This window comes from Cyanistes caeruleus, chromosome Z, assembly GCF_971803275.1.
Source record: "Cyanistes caeruleus chromosome Z, bCyaCae1.hap1.1, whole genome shotgun sequence".
Classification (NCBI taxonomy): domain Eukaryota; kingdom Metazoa; phylum Chordata; class Aves; order Passeriformes; family Paridae; genus Cyanistes; species Cyanistes caeruleus.
The window spans coordinates 67,441,153-67,457,362 of record NC_141732.1 but is presented as its reverse complement, the minus strand read 5'-3'; the positions used below and the strand labels follow the sequence as shown (position 1 = coordinate 67,457,362).

General features: G+C 38.3%; 1 protein-coding gene across 4 annotated transcripts in view; it reads left to right on the top strand.

Moving 5' to 3' along the window:
* Positions 1-16,210, top strand: part of GHR (growth hormone receptor) — a 119,584-nt gene that overhangs the window by 35,353 nt on the left and 68,021 nt on the right. For 3 of the 4 annotated variants that reach the window (XM_086867048.1, XM_086867049.1, XM_086867050.1), the window contains one exon: positions 6,605-6,689. The gene's annotated coding sequence lies outside the window, so the exon portion shown is untranslated. Of the gene's footprint in view, positions 1-6,604; positions 6,690-11,697; positions 11,944-16,210 lie in introns of those variants that run through there. The other variant, XM_023944585.2, reaches the window with a different exon arrangement.

The window sequence follows — 16,210 nt, the reverse complement described above, 5'->3', positions numbered from 1 at the left end:
TTCTGTATTAACAGTTTGCCAAGTCATTCTATACACTATGTCTTTCCTTAGAGCAGTGACAATTTTGGCAACATACATTTATCAGGTGATTTTCTTAATATGTTGTATTTGCTTCTCAAAAATTCTGTATTTTCTTTCTTTTCCATTTTTACAGTCTTAGTTCCGTGAACCACAATTTTTATTCTTGCTTTAGTTAGTATTAATAGATATGCTTTTCCATATCAACTGACATTTTATGTCCCTACTGAGAAATATTTAATCAAAAAGGAGATTAATTGGTTTGTATTATTTGCATTAATTGATCTGTCTGTGAAGAATGGGATTGGACCAGATAATGTCTGACAGTGTTGCACAGCCTGATTTTCCCCAGTTCTGTTACACAGGTTACCAGTTCCTTCTACCTAGTAATGTGTTTACTTGAAAAGCAAGTTGAAGTGATGGAGATTTTTTTTAATTAATATTATTAATCTTTTAGTAAATTCCAGTTTTCATTTTGTTTCAGCTTTGTAAAAGATTTTTTGTTCCTTATTTCTATTTTTGATTCCTCAGTATCTCTTACATTTCATTAAAGATCAATCTAGTGCTTATTGTTTCCTCCACATATGAATTATGATCAGATATCCATTTTGTGTTTTTCTCAATTAACTGGCTATTACCTTGATTATGAAAAGGTGCTCCAGACTTCAAAAAACATTTTTATGTCCATGTTCTTTTAAAATTTATTGGTCTCTTAAGTGTGGACATAAGAACTGTCTGCAACAATCCAGTAACAGATCTTTCTTCTAATCTTTTCCTTGGCATTTTCCTCTTCATTTATCAAAAGACTTTTCCTTTAAGTTACTGATATGTCAGCAGCAGTTTCAGCTAATAGAGTTCTGGGTTTCCAGCTGCCCAGATCTCAAAATACTTTCTATAAACATTGACTAAACTATTCTTCATAACATTCCTACAGCACAAGAAGATAAGTAACTGTAGCTGGGAATATGACATATTTCACTTAAGGAAGGCAGTCTGAATTTCTGAATACCACAACAGCTGTCTTGTTTGTCAAGTGAAATTTCTTGGGTTTCTGTTTGCATCCTTTACAATACTAATAGGTTTTTTTTAAAGGCCAAAGAAGTGTATTAATTCCTAAATTTGGCAGTGCAATGCAGCGTCGACCTGAACTACCCTGTCTACATATACACTTGTAACCATAATGCAATGGAAAACATAAATTCATCTTTTATCCTACCATGAGTGCCAAAAAAATAATCAGTTGTTACTCCGCTTAGTGCTGCTAAGAAAATGTTCCAGTTATTGTTATGTCAAAGAGGCAAAGACTGCCAAGTCTGTAAGAACATAAATGTGGTTCAGTGAAGTATTTAAAGCATGAAGGGCAAGATTTATTGTTGGACTCCTAAGGATATGAATAGATTGAGACAGGGGGAAAAAAAGACTCTGAATTGGAACTAGAATGTGATCCCTTGTCCAGATTAGATTGGTGAGACAAGTGTAAAGGTTAAACAGATTCCAAGTTTTTGCTATCTGAATAGAAGAAAAATGATGGGAGGTTCTGATGTGTTTCCTTGAAGGAATGTAGGGAATTTTTATGCAGAGGAGAAAGTTGATGAGAGAATTTAAGGAGTGAGTTCACAATTGTAGAACATTATTTCAGCTGAGGATGTGAAACCCCATTACAAGTTTGAAGGTACGAAGTTTGAACTAAGAACATGGAATCACAGTATATCTCAAGTTTAAAGGCAGCTATAAGGATCATCAAGTCAAATTCTGCCCCTCTCAGGACCATATAGAACTAAGCCATATAACCAAGAGCATTGTCCAGACTATCCTTACAGGTTTGGTGTCATGACAAGGGGAACCTGTTGGAGGGACCAACCACCCTCTCAGTGAGGAACCTTATCCTGATGTCAAACCTGAATTTCCCCAGTGCTTCAATCCACTTGTGTCCTGCTGCTGGTCACCAGGGAGAGGAGATCAGCACCTCCCCTTCTCTACCTCCCAGAGGAAAGTGTACCTTGCTGTCAGGTCCCTCCTCAGTCTTCTGTTCTCCAAGCTGAGCAAGCCAGCTGACCTCAAAAGGTCCTCATAAGTCTTGCCCTCAAGGGGTTTCACCATTTGGGTCACCCTTCTCTCGACACACTTAAACAATCTGATGTCATTCTCATATTGTGGCATCCAGAACTGTCCCCAGGACTGGAGGTGAGGCTGCCCCAGAGCAGAGCAGAGTGGGACAATCCTTGCCCAGCTGGTGATGGTGTCCCTGATGCCCCTAGGACAGGGTTGGCCCTCCTGACTGCCAGGGCACTGCTGGCTCGTGTTCACCTTGCAATGGAATGTGTTGGAACGGCTTAAAAATGCATGTGAAGAGTCCATTTTCCCTTCTGAGGGAAATACTGAGATAAATGCTTTCAAAAGGTTTAGGAAGAAGTCGTTCAAGACTCTCAGCAAGTGTCATACATCACAGATGATGCAATCTGGGGAAATAAAGTGCTTTTCAGATAAAATTGGGGTACATCTCAGAAAAATGGCTTTGTTTTCCTTTGAGTGAAGATGTAGAGTAGTGGTTTAACTGGAAATTGAAAGAAATAAAATACAGGATGTTGTAATGCAGTTAGCAGAGTTATAATAGCAACAGGAGAAATAGAATAAAGAGACAATGAGGATTCCTTAGGTCAAATATTCGAAGCAAAAATGCTCTGGAAATAGGTGCCAGATTTCACAGGTGCCAGGAATCCTCTGATGCATCTGTTGGTCATCCAGCATAATTGAGAAGCAGGAACTCCTAGACAATCTTGTAGGATTTGTGAATCCGTATCATGTGTCTGCTTAGAAATAGTCCACTCCTTTTCAATGTTCCATGCAATCACAAGTTTGCAATCTTTCTTCCAAAGCTTTTGTCTGCTGCCTGCAACTTTTCAGTTAGTTACAGAGAATTGTGGAATCATGGAATTACTGAGGTTGGAAAGGATGCCTGGATATCATCTATTCCAACCCTTGTCCTCAGAGTGAGCTTTCATTAATGCAACTGTGCTTTGTGTCTGCTGGAGTTTTAAGTACCCCCAGACTCCACAACCTCTAAGCAGTCTCTTCCACTGTTCTGTCTCCTCTTCAATGAAAAAGGCCATTAGTAAAGATTTAAACAGCATTTACACTTGGGCTGCTTCTTTAGTGGCTGTTCCTCAGCTGGACTTTTTGCCACTGGTTGAAATTCTTTGAGCCAGGCATTTCAGCCAGTGTTCAGTACATTTAATAAGTTTGTACTTTGTCATTAGGATTTTACATGGGACATGTTCAAAAGCCTTTCCAGCTTTTTTTCAGCACTGGACCTTTCCTTGCTTTTTTGGAGACCAAAATAACTTTTGGCACATTTGACTCCATTTCATCTTGTCCAGATTATTTTTTGGTAGGTCAGTTTAGGACATAATGAGAAGATAATGATGGGCAAAGATCCTCACATCCCAGTCAAGGTAGGGATGAGTCTGAGTCTGTTTCTTATTTTGGGAAGCAAACTAGTTTGGATGGGCCCTATCAACTCAGTGCTGTAATTCTTTTGTTTGCCATGTGGATTACAGTGATCAAATGTGCTTCTGACAAAATATGTGTCTCTGAAAATAAAGAGCTTGACCTGTATCACTTAATCATGTGAATCTATGTTACCCTTTCGTGAAGCTGAAGTTTTTCCAAGAGTCATTTTAAAAGAAGACTGCTAATCATTTTAACATCTAGCTTATTTCCTTGTGTACAGTAATGCCTGTTTTTCACACATAAGGAACTGCCAGAGCCAAGTGCAAATACAGCTGATGTGCTCGTATGGCTGTTCTAAGCTGTTGCTGCCGGCATTTTTTGTGCTATCACCCCTCGCTGCTGCCACAGACAATGACGCACTTCACCTGCGAGAGAGAAGTAGCAATATCTTTATTGATGTAAAACAGTGATTTAACGAAGTTTGGTGGTAAATGCGTCAGCAGTTTAACAATACTCGATGGCATGGTATACTTGATTATTTACAGCACAGAGGATGTGGTCAGACAAAACTGCCCAGGAGACCATCCTGTTGAGTCATAAGAACATCAGAAAGGACTCGCCTGTGTTCTAGATTTTCTGATTGGAGTTAAGTTGTGGCTGGATCCAGACTTAGTTTAGTGCCAGGTTTGGTCAATACTTTATGACCAAAGGATTGTATATGCACAATCAATATTTTATCTCACTTAGGTAAGATATCGAAGTTTAGCATATTACTAATCACCAAGAATCTTCTAAGACAAGGAATCTCTCAGTCCCATGGAGTAATGTAGAGAGGTCACTGTGGTGAAGGGGAGCTCCTGGCACACAGCCCCTTCTGTGCAGGAGATCTGAACAAGCCTCAGGCTGTCCCCTGTTTATGGAGTAAGATGATTGACTTATGGTTGTATTTGCACAGCAGCCCTATTTCATTTGGCGCATGCTCAACTAGCCCTAGCTGTTGAACAAGACTCACGGCCCTTAGGTGTCAAGCAAGATTTATGGCCCTTAACTGTAGTGTTGATATCTGCGAGCCAGATGTAGCCGTCACAACCACCCCGGGTGGCTGTTGCACAGGCAGAAAACAGCAGGGGTTGGAGCACATCACCACAGCTGCCAAGAGTGAAACAAAATGTTCTGAGTACAATCAGGTAATCAGAAGTTAGGACATTTCCCTTTGTTGCCCATAAAGTAGCTGAGAGATCTTTTTTGCTGCTGAGCAGGATTTCAAAATATTTTGGAAGGACTACTGGAATAATTTTTTCTGTCCCATTGTAATAGGATTCTGACTTTGTCATATAAAGGTCATTTCCCCTTGTTAATGCCATAGAGAGTGTTTTGAAAAAGAATTTGTCAGTAGTCCTTAGTAGCTCACTTCAGTCAACAGCTGGCTCAGACTTTATAACTTTGTTCCACACTAAGCTGTCGTTTTATTTTTGGAAAAGAGAGCAGGAGGCTCACTGCTCAGTTATTCTCAGAATTTAGAGTTCTTTCAAAAGTCAGAAAAGAAATTAACACAAGACTTCTTGTAGAATTACATATGAATGGGGGACACAATCAGTTACATTCTCAGCCTGCTGAAATGTGAGCAGGCGCTTTGTAAAAGGTGTGATAATAGTATTTGGCTGTGCATATTATGAGGTAGACTAACCTAAAGACTGGCTATGTAGGGACTTGTCTAATCCACTTGTTTCATGATGTGAACCAGGAGGGAACTCTGCTTATAGGCTTTACTTTGGATAACCACACATAGGACGATTTATTTTATAGTAATACTGCATATTAGTCATGCTTTTGTATGCAAGGGGTTTTCTGTTTATTTCAAATGTCTGTTTAATTTTTCTCTGTTGAAAATGTTGAAGGATTTTCTCATTTGGCAATTGGGGAGGGTATTTTTTTGGGGGTTTCCAGTATAAATACAGAGGTAACAGCCTTTTACACATTGTGCTGTAGAAGGATTCCAGAGAAATACTGATGAAACTTTCATTCACAAGCAAATTTTTCTTTCCACTGCTTAGTGATCTGTCTGTACGTTAAAATTATACACATAACAGGGAGAAAATTCTGGGGCTACAAAAAAGATTATTGCTACTCTTTTTTTAGCTAGTGCTAACTCAATAAAGGAAAATTCTCTTTTGAAATGTTTAAAAATTTAAATTTTTTTTCTTGTTCAGGCTAGGACAGTGTGACCCTAAGCATTCAGTTTGCATGAACACAGAAGTTCTTTAGATGTTACTTGTAGACTGATTTTTTTTTTCCCTGTTTTTTTAAAGACCTTGATAGTGTGAAATCTGGTCTTCTTTTTGTAGTCCCACCCACTAGAAACCAGATTATTATGAATTATTTAAATAATGTGAGCTTCATGTCTGACTTCTTAAAATGCTTTTAAAAGCTGACTCGCATCCTTGGGAAGAAGGAACTTTCCATGTTGTAGTTCTGTTATTTTTCTTTAACATAGAAATGCTAGTAGTTCAGAACTGTTTTGGATGCTGCTGCTGTGCCAAAATACCGTGGCAGCAAAAATGTGCTTAGGAATTCAGAACATAACATACTACTTTTTTTTATCAGCATGCCATCTTCCTGAGACTTAGGCACTGTCCTTTTAGAGGAGAATGAAATGTTATTTTCTTAATTTCACCAGTTTATAAGTTACTGTGCTGTAACTTATTGTCTTAAGTAGTAATGGTAGTAGTAGTTGTTGTTGTTGTTGTAGTGGTACTGAGATACTACTCATCCTCTTGATGGTCCAGAGATTACATCCAGGGCAGCTGATTTTCACCAGGAGTGTGCGTTAAGAATCAGTCACCTTGACCTCTCTTTGCCTTTTAAATGTGTGTTCATTTTAGTGCCAAGGTTAGCACGGGGTGCTGTGGCTTGGCAGGCCTCAGTGACACGGGGTTTCAGGCCACTGCTGCAGTTTGAGTGAGAAGCCCAGGTGCTGCTCTCAGGGCCGCCAAGCAGACTGCCCTGCTGGTGGCCTTCCCTGACAGACAGCAGGACCAGGACACATATCTGGATTTTGTCATGTTGCCCTCCCACTGCAGGTGACCTTTGCTGTCCCAGAACTCATCTCTTGTCTGTTCCTTCTGTTTTCGTGTAGGTGCTGGGATGGCTGGAGAAGGTTGTGATTTGCAGTCGAGCTGAGGGAGGCGTGAAGCATCGTCCATCCCCTGCTGAAATTTGAGGTAGTGTGATCATTTTTATCTTACCTGCAAGTGACTTTATTACTGGAGTTGGCTAAGCAGATTGATCAACAGTATCCTGTAACGCCCCACAGATATTATTTTCCATACAGATCCTAGGATTCATTCCTGCAGGAGGTGATAATTATACATTATACAAAATTCTGATTTGGATCTAATTATCATTTTTCAATACCCAAAACAATAGGGATATATATGAATTGAGGCTGACAGATTCAGTCCTGATTAAATTGATGACTTCAAGCCCTCCTGTCAGTCTCTAGTAGCCAGCATTTCAGACAGAGGAATGGGTGACTCTTAAAAGTGGTTAAAAGCCATTTTTCCTTGTCAGAGAAAAATTATACTGCATTTTACCGAGCCATTTCCCACACAGAGTGTTATTTAGGATATTAATTGCCTGACTTTAAATGCATGCTATTGAAACAAATAGAGAAAAAAAAATAAAATTGTATTTTATGAGTCAGGGAGAATGTGAAAATGCCTATCAGAATATTGTGGATAACAAATCATGGTTTAAATGACACAAGTGTCATTGAGTTCGAATGTACATATTTGTTCTAATTCATGTCTAATTCATATCTAATTCATTATTTCTTTCATGTATTACTGAAAGCCTAATCAGAATACAGTGGGGTGAATTTGAATTGAACATCACAGAAATATGCTATTGTGTAAGGGATTCAGACCTGTGATTACTCATGGTGAGAAGCTGAAAAGCTGTTACCTGGTGTTAAATTGCTACATGAGACTTTACAGCTGCTATCCGTGTTCTGTAGTAGTTTTATGAGACTTGAACTGGCTATTCCTGTCTTAGTGTACACAGTTGTACTGTCAGTAAATAGAAATTCTATATACTTCTAGCTTTGGTTACAATAGCGGTAGATAAAACTTGCAATCCTATATCTGTGTTCTTAATGTTACTGAAACCAGATGATAGAACTCTGGATTCATTCACTGTGCCATGGATCTCTGCTTGGGATATTTGTCTGTACCAATTTCACTTAAAAAATTAGAAGGTCAGAATAGTGAAAAGTTACTTGTAAAAATGCTTGTAAAGTATGCATAAATTAGTCATTAATGAAGTCCTTAATCAAAGCTGTCCTAATCTGTGGTCGCCATGCCTTTTCATACAGAGTTCAGCACACTTGGAAAACAGTTTATGAATGACTTCTCTTATTTTATAGATGAAACATGGCCAAACAACCATACAGAAAACTGCTTCTGTGCTCTGTTTTTCTGTCTTTCCGTGCCCAGGGAGCCATTTGATCCATAGCTAAACTGCCCATTCCTGTTTCCTCTCCGAGCAGCCTAGCACTGGAGGGACACAGCTTGGACATTGGGTCTGGCCTTGCTTCTGAGCTCCACCACAGACTCATTCGGATTCTGTCACCCTCTGTAACCTTGCTGTGTTTCAGTTTCCTGTTTGTAAATAAAGGCCAATAATTACAAACTCTCAGAAGGGAGCAAAAGATCCCAATCCTTAGGAAATGCTGTTGCTTGCACAGTGCTTGTCATATTTGATGCGATGCTGACATGGTGTTACCAGAGGAGAATTTAAACCTTTTGTATCTAAGTGTGACTGGTTTGGTTTTTTTCCTTTTAAGTAGATTAATCTAGTCACCTGCTATCAAGTGTGATTACTGAAGAAAAACTTGTATGCAACAAGGGAACTGAAAATAAGTACTGATTTATGCATCAGGGCAATTCAAAACTCTGTCTGCTGTGATATTTCAAAGTTTTAATAATAACTGGGAAAAATATATGCTATGAGGAAGTGGTTTATTGAATATTTCGGTACAATTTGTGTTGAACCTAAGAGCAGTCAGTCTCATAATGCTTATGTGAACATGGCTGCTTTCACAAGATTGGTGTGATTGGTAAGTGTCATACATATTTTAGGAGTAGATGGTATCACTGCTAATGACATCCTAAAAAAAAGATAAAAGATTTTTATGTATAAAATGTATATGTATTTTTTATATTACATTTTTTAAAAGTCTTTCTTAAGACGGAAGCATTTGATCTCTCCAGAAATACAGCTTTCTGTGATATTAAATTTATTCAGTACAAGAACTACATAAAGGAACAGTCCAGCTCTTCCTTTCCATGCTGACAGTGTCCACATGGCAATGTGGGTGAGACTGCCATTCACAGCCCAGGGCTGAGTGATGTGAGGGTGGTTAGTGGTGTCCTGATTAAAGGGAGAGAGCCAATTCCTAATGCTTTTGCTGACAGGCATCTGTGCAAGCAGCCTTGATCCCTGCTTCAGTATAAAAATACGTACTGAGGCAAGCCTGCTGGTTAAACTTCAGAGGAGATGGGTAATGTGCTAGATGAGAAGAACCCCCAGCAGGGATTTCCAAAACTCCCTCCAATGCCCTACCCTTTGGTCTGCTCCTTTTTTTGAATCCTATGTCTGAGATCTAGCTTGGTATGGGATTTATATTTGTGATAGACAGCACAGAGTGGGTTTGTGTCTGAGAAATACTTAGGGTGGTTGTGGGTCAAGGCCCGAGCCTCTGGTACCTTGTGAATTTTATCTGTAAATATCTATTTCCTCACGGTCCTGTGTAAAATAACAGCAATGAAAAAACGCGAATGCGCTACTCGGTTTTAATGAACAGTTGAATGTGCTCCAAGTTTCACTTTTTTAATGAGTTGGTATTGTGATGGAGTTCCTGCAGAGAAGGAAGTCATAAAATCACTCCATCAGCCAGCCAGCTCTGCACTGGGCAGCTCTGTTGTTTGTAGCACCTGTTTGTTGAATAGTATCCCATTTTAAGCTGATGAATACAAAGTTTGTGTCTTTGTGTGTGATGTCTAAAATCAAATGTTGCAGTGCTGAACTATGATTGCTTTTGTCTCTTATATTTGAAAAGTGGTATATGTGGTATGATAGGCTTACATCCACTACAGTGGTGTTTCCACAGCTAAAGAGCACAGTTCATTCCTATTGTTTGTGGAAGAACTATATACTTACTAAGAAGTACACTTATTAAGAAGGTTTTTCTAGTTTCTTGAGTGTTTCAGATGAACTTCTATTCCTCTTAATTGCAGTCCTTCCTGTCTTAATGCAAACGGTCAGTTTGTTGAGTTTGGGTTTAGTTTTGGGTTTGGGATTTTTTTAATTTGCTGCAGCTTTATTTTGTGTTGTTGAGATGGTGGGCAGTGTATCCACAGACTGTAATAATTCTGTGTTAAGTAAGGGGGGTTGCAGTCCATGCTTTACTCTGCTGCAGTGTAAGTGCAGGCAAGCTGTTCCGCTTCCCAGTATGTCCCTTTCTCTGTCTGTTAAATGGGTAATTGTCATTGTCTCCTGCTGCAGACTGCTGCAGGATTTGCTGATGGAAAATATTATCTGGCATCATTAAAATACCTCTTTAGAAATAGATCTGTCAAATTAACTTTTATATGGTTGTTTCTATGGCTTATTTTACAGATACTTCTTAATTTCTTCATTGGTAAAGTTTTCTTACGGGAAATGATGGGCATCAGGACAAAGCTCTGTCAGTTTCCAATTCACATTTCTAACTACAGCCTGGGATTTCTCTTTATCTCTGTTGTAGACAAAGTCATCATTGTAGTGCTATGGTAGCTGCAGGTGCCCACCCAGTTTTTCTAGGAGGTAAACTCTCTAAACTAGAAACTGTTCAGTAGGTCATTAACTCTAGAGATTACCAGGCATGTCTCTTTGGATTATTCCCCTTAAAGGCAGGCTGGCTTCATTGCCCAATGAGCAATCCAAACTTGTCTCCACTTCCTTAATAATCAGTCACATTTCAAAGCTTTTCTGGATCCCATGTCACATACCCTTCTACCTCTCCACACAGGAAAATAAGCTGTTAGCCTTCCCACATTTCTTGCTCATCAGGTCCTTTGTCTTCTAACCCATGATCATCTGCCTCACAGGATGGAATCTCCCCCTCTCATATATAAATATTCATTATATATAAATATAATAGAGAGAGAGAGAGAGGTACACCTTCAGGTTTCATCAAAACACCAATATAACTGTGTGCATATGTGTGTAAAGTGCATGCAAACATATGGACACAAGGCCCCACTTCCAGCGCTTCCCTGGGAAGAATTCTCAGTTTAGCTCCTTCTGTGGTAACTGAAACAGCTAAAATAATACCATGGTATGTTACAGGACATGAACTGGAAGAAGTTACTTGGAGCCCATGAAAAAACATTTGTACATTAGATTGGCTTTCAGTAAATTCTGTCAGGAAAATAACTTAGTCTCCCTATATTTGGAAATACTAGACACTCTAGCCTTGAAAAAATCTCTGATTAAAAATTCGCAGCATTCCTCCTACAGCTCTTGGCCTAAAAGGTGTCATCAACAGCTGTATCATAAAAATGTTTATCAGAAGTGATTGTTTCATTATAAAGATTTTAGTGATTCTGTTTGGTTGGTATCTAAAAATGCTCACATATTTTTAAGCCACTTCAGTAAATGTAAATAGTCTTTCTCTGTATGCGAGATGCTTCGTCAAAACATGCTTTAAATTTAAAAGTCAGGTATTTTGTATTCCAGGTCTTACCAGTGCAAGTGGAGGCAGAAGTTAAGAGACTTTTAAAGAATTTTATGAAAGGTTTGAACAGACATCAGCTTTTCTTCACAAGTTATTCCTTTCCTCATGAAAACTTATTTTGGCAACACTGCATTTAAAAATACAGAGTGATCTCCACTTGCTAGTTTCATTCAGTACTTCTTTTAACTTTATGCTGATTTTTGCAATTAAAGATGTAGCTCAAAATCTCTCTATGTGTCTCTATGAAGTGGTTTAAGCAGTTGTTAAATACAGTAAGCTGGTTTTTGGTAGGTGCCCACCATTTATATATTCAGATTTGTGTAGACTTAAAGCACGAAGACAGCAGCAAATAGGGGGGGTAACAGTGCTGGTATGATCTTAGGACACATGTAAAGCAAATAGTACGGCTTCTTATTAACAAAGAACTTCTTAAACAGATCATTTTGCTTGCAGTTATTGTGAAAAACAGTTGCACTGTATAGGTGTGCCCATGTACTAACTCTGTCAGTTTAACTGAAATTCAAAGTTGGCTTCAGTCTGCACATTACAGATTCAAGATAAATTAATATATGCCATATCTTAAACTTACATGAGCTACAGGATATGCAAAACTTCACTAAACTAAAATGCACTGATTACTGTTAAGCCTTCTGTCAAGAAGATTGCTCTTTTCCTGCAGACCAGCTGATAGTAAATACGTGAGTGCTTGGGGTCCTGAGTGGCCATCCAGAAATGTACTCAGAAATGCTTTGTCTGTCATTTACTAGCTTTCACTTACCGTGCTATTTAAGTTAAAGACTTCCTAAATGCCATACAGGCTCTGTTATGTAGTCTTTAATCTGATTAGGAGCGCACAAATGATTTAGCGTGCGATTAAACCATATAATTAATTTCTCCAATGGTAATGAACTGTTAAGTAATTTCATTAGTCTCGGGTAAATACCAGGCCTTGAACTTAGATTTTACAACTTCTTGAAGATGTTTTTTTCCTGGAAGAAATGGGGGTTTTTTATGTAAATACTATTTAAAATTAAAACCTGCTTCATCTGATTTCCTGAAATTGCTCTTTGAGCAAAATGACTGGCTATTACCAAACTGTTCCAAAATTATGAAACTCCTGGTGCTCTCCAGTGAAACAGAATTGGGTTATAGCCAAGCATTTTTGAAGAAAGCATCTTCAATTTCTTCCAATTACATTTTGCTCAAACCTGCCTTACAGACTTCAAAGAGCAATTTAGGAAAATCAGAGGGAGCAGAGTTTTTATGCTTCGGAAAAGCTCCAAGAGATCAGGTGTGGATTTATTTATGATGTGTGCTGCAACCTAACTGACTATATTTTGCCCAAGTACCAGGTAATATGTTTTTTAATTCGATAATGCAGGTACTGGTACACAGGAGAAAGCTTGCAGAGACAATGCTGACTGAACAGTGGAACTGACCCACTGCATAGTGATGATCCTGCACATATAAAATGGTTATTTATTATCAAGCATAAAATTAATCCTGTTTGTTTCCCCTCATGTTCCAGCCTGAAGTCCCAGTGGTGTCACACTGGTTGCTTTGCACTGTGATTCCTGTGCTTCATTATTTTTTCCTAATTTCTGTGAGGTGCTAAGCTCTCACAGTGCTAGGAGAATTACTTAGCCACATTCTCGTGTTAAATATATAATCTTGCCTACTTGGAATCAGATGTTTTTTACTGCTTTGCTGCATTGGATCCACATGGCTGTAGTCCTGACAGGATTTAAACTTCAGTGCTGGCAAGCTCCTGAAGAGCTTTTGCTTTATGGTTTGGAGTTTTATTCACACGTGCACAAAATTTTTTTACAGATCTGGAAATAGAATTTAATCTCTTTATGTAAAGTGTGAGTAATTATCTCAGTGAAGGCTTTTTGAGTAAAACAACATTTTTTTAGTACAGATTACTAGGGTGTTCTAGATACAGACTTAGATATTTCTCTTTGCTTTCTTGACATGATATTGGACATTAAATGGATGGATTATATTTTTTCAAACAGACTGGGATATACATTTGCTTATATAAATAAATTCTAGCACTTTTATTTGCAATTCATTGTACAAATAACAAAGCAAAGAGCAGAATTTTGTCTTTTGGATGACTGCTATCTAAATACTAATAATAACTAAAAATAAAAAAATAAAAACAAACAAGCAAAAAACCCAAACAAAACCACAGAGAAGCCTTGGAAGAATTAGTACTATAGTTGAGAAAGTGTTTCTAGCCTGAAATAATTATCATTCTCATAAATAGGCCTGAATCTTCTTTAGTGATACAACTATATGTAAAGCTCAGTATCTGCTCAGCAATTCTCATGTGCATGTTATGCAGCTAAATGTTTGCACTTTCATCTGAGATGCATCTATTTCACTACTTTGATCTGTTTTGGGGGCTGAAAGGCAAACAGAGCAATTAAGTTTTTTCCAAGTTCAAATTTTTCTATCTGTGTAATAGAAACTTAAGACTGTAACTGCAACCCTCTTTTAGGCATAGTTTTCTGATGGAGTGTTTACTAGTCTTAGAGCTGAAATCCTCCTTCTGTGTACCTAGTCCATTGGGTTACTGCTGTCAAAGTACAGCACATTTTCCTGTAAATAAAGAAGTGACACATCATGTGCCACATCCATCCTTAGACTTCTTAGCCACATTTTTGGAGAATGACTTTCAAGAGCTTTCAGTACAAGCCCAGAGCAATGTCCAGAAGTGGATTCACTGAAGGGCTCCTTGATCACATCACAGAACTGATAATCATTTGGCCTATTACCAGTTTACATCAGAGTAACTAACAGACACATTAATCCATAGGAAAAAGAAACCAACTAAAAGCACTAAAGGTATCTCTTACAATAGAGAGAGGGATAAACTGGGTCTTGAAATTTCATATACTCTCTATTTCAAAACTAAAAATGATGTGGGAAAAAAAATTTTCTTCAACCCAAAGTGAACAATTAATTCAATAGATTCCATTTGCAATTTTAACATTTTAGCACTTGTAATCAGTATTCATTGTTTAGTTGACATAAAGACCTAATTAATAATATAAAGTTGCCTCTGTTCCATAGGTTTAGCATGTACTTATAGTGTACTTTTTCATAGTCCTCAAAGTCCTCATGCATAGCAAGTGCAACTTCATGTTTCTTTTGTTATTTAGGTTTTGACTTTTTTTTTTTTTTAAGTGAAATGTGCCCTTTATGAGGTTTTTAGTTGGTTGTTTTTTTTTTAATTTGGAGTATGTAACTTCTGCTTCTGTGGTATCATTCCTTTTCTCTTTATATGCAGGATAACAGTACACAATAGGTGAATGGCGTGTTACTCATATCGGCTCAGACAATTTGTTATTTCTGTTTCTTACTGTGTCTGAGTACAGAGCCCTGACTAGGGCTCTATGAAAACAGGCACTCGTCCAAGGGCTGCTGATGACTTAATCAAGCTGTAATATCAGCAAGCAAGGGAAGAAGGCTGTAAGTCCATTGCAGTTTTAGATTGTGTTGATCGGAAGGGCTAAAACGAATTTCAGTTGCAGCATGACTCCATCCTGTTGGCACTTGGGAATGAGGGTACACAGCAAAGTGATTTCAGCTATGCATGATCAGCCAAAGTGATGTGAATGTTTTTAGGCAAGCACAGAAAGATTACATCTTGGTGTCACTGGTCATGCCCTGAAATAACTTTTAAGAAATGTCTACACTGTGAAAAATAAAGGCCTTTCACCCAGAAAATTTCTGCACATGTATTTGGTAGTTGCAATAAAGAAGATTCAGGAACAGACCTGGAGAGCCTGGAGTTATATTCCCTTCTCAGCACTTGTTCTCATTTGGTGGTGGAACTGCTGGTGTATATTCACATGCATAGCATGCTCTTGTGCTCTTGCCTCTTTGTGATCTAATAGAGTGATGAAACTACAGTGTACAGAAAACTCTTCAGATTAATCCTTCACTCAGTAATTTTGTGGTTTGATTTGCAGCAGAGAGGCTACCCTTTGTTTTGTACTAGCTGCAGAGATGCTGCTGTAGCAAACAATGCTGAACTGAAGGAGGTTACTGTGGAAAAACTCACATGTATGGAGTATTCTGAGTTAAAGGTGATGGCAAAAGCAGAAGTGCCATAATAGGTGCAGTTCAGTGTCTTTGTCCTTCTCCTTCCTTCTGGTCCTTTCAGGTTTAGAAACAATGTAAAGGTCAAGATCCCACTTCAAACAAGTTTTTTTTTATAAGCAAGACTCCTGGGTGGTTTTTTTGAGTGTTAGTGTTTTTTGAGAGTTAAATTTTTTACCTGATCAAAGTAGGTGCAAACAACTCAGTCTGCTGTGACTAAACTTTCTTTTCTCAGGGAGCTTCTTAGCCCAGTTTTGCCTGTTTATGCTGACTGTTCACATCCCACTGTAGAGATGTTGTGTTTAAATTCACTTATGACTGACCTTACTCCAACATTGCTATAGAAAAGGGCCAAGATTTTTTTTTATCCTTTTTATAACTCCTGGCTCCCTTTCTGTACTGAAGTAATTAGCCTGAGCTGACCTCTAGCCAAATGTTTCTGTGGTCAAGTTTCAGCTGGCTTGAGGACAGTCAGCTGCTGTATTTTTTTTTTTTTTCCTGATTTTAACTCTGTTCATTCTTATAAACTTCTGGAGTTGAGTAAGACATAGAATGTTATTCTTTGGAATAGTGTATTTTACAGACACTTGAAGGGGATTGTCAGCTGTTGAATAAGAGGCACTTTATTAGTGCAGTTTGTCTTTCATAGACACATAGGGTTAGGTGTTGGGAGGTAGATACCTACTGGGTTGTAAAAGGTCAGTTTTGTCCTAATGCCTACACAGAAGCTGTCTCTTGCGAGGTTAACACTGCAGCCTCTGGACAATACTGTTCCTATTGACAGCAAGCACACAAGGGTGTCTTAGAGGAAGGGGAATGGGTCATTATGGAACAGGTCTTTGAGAACTTTCT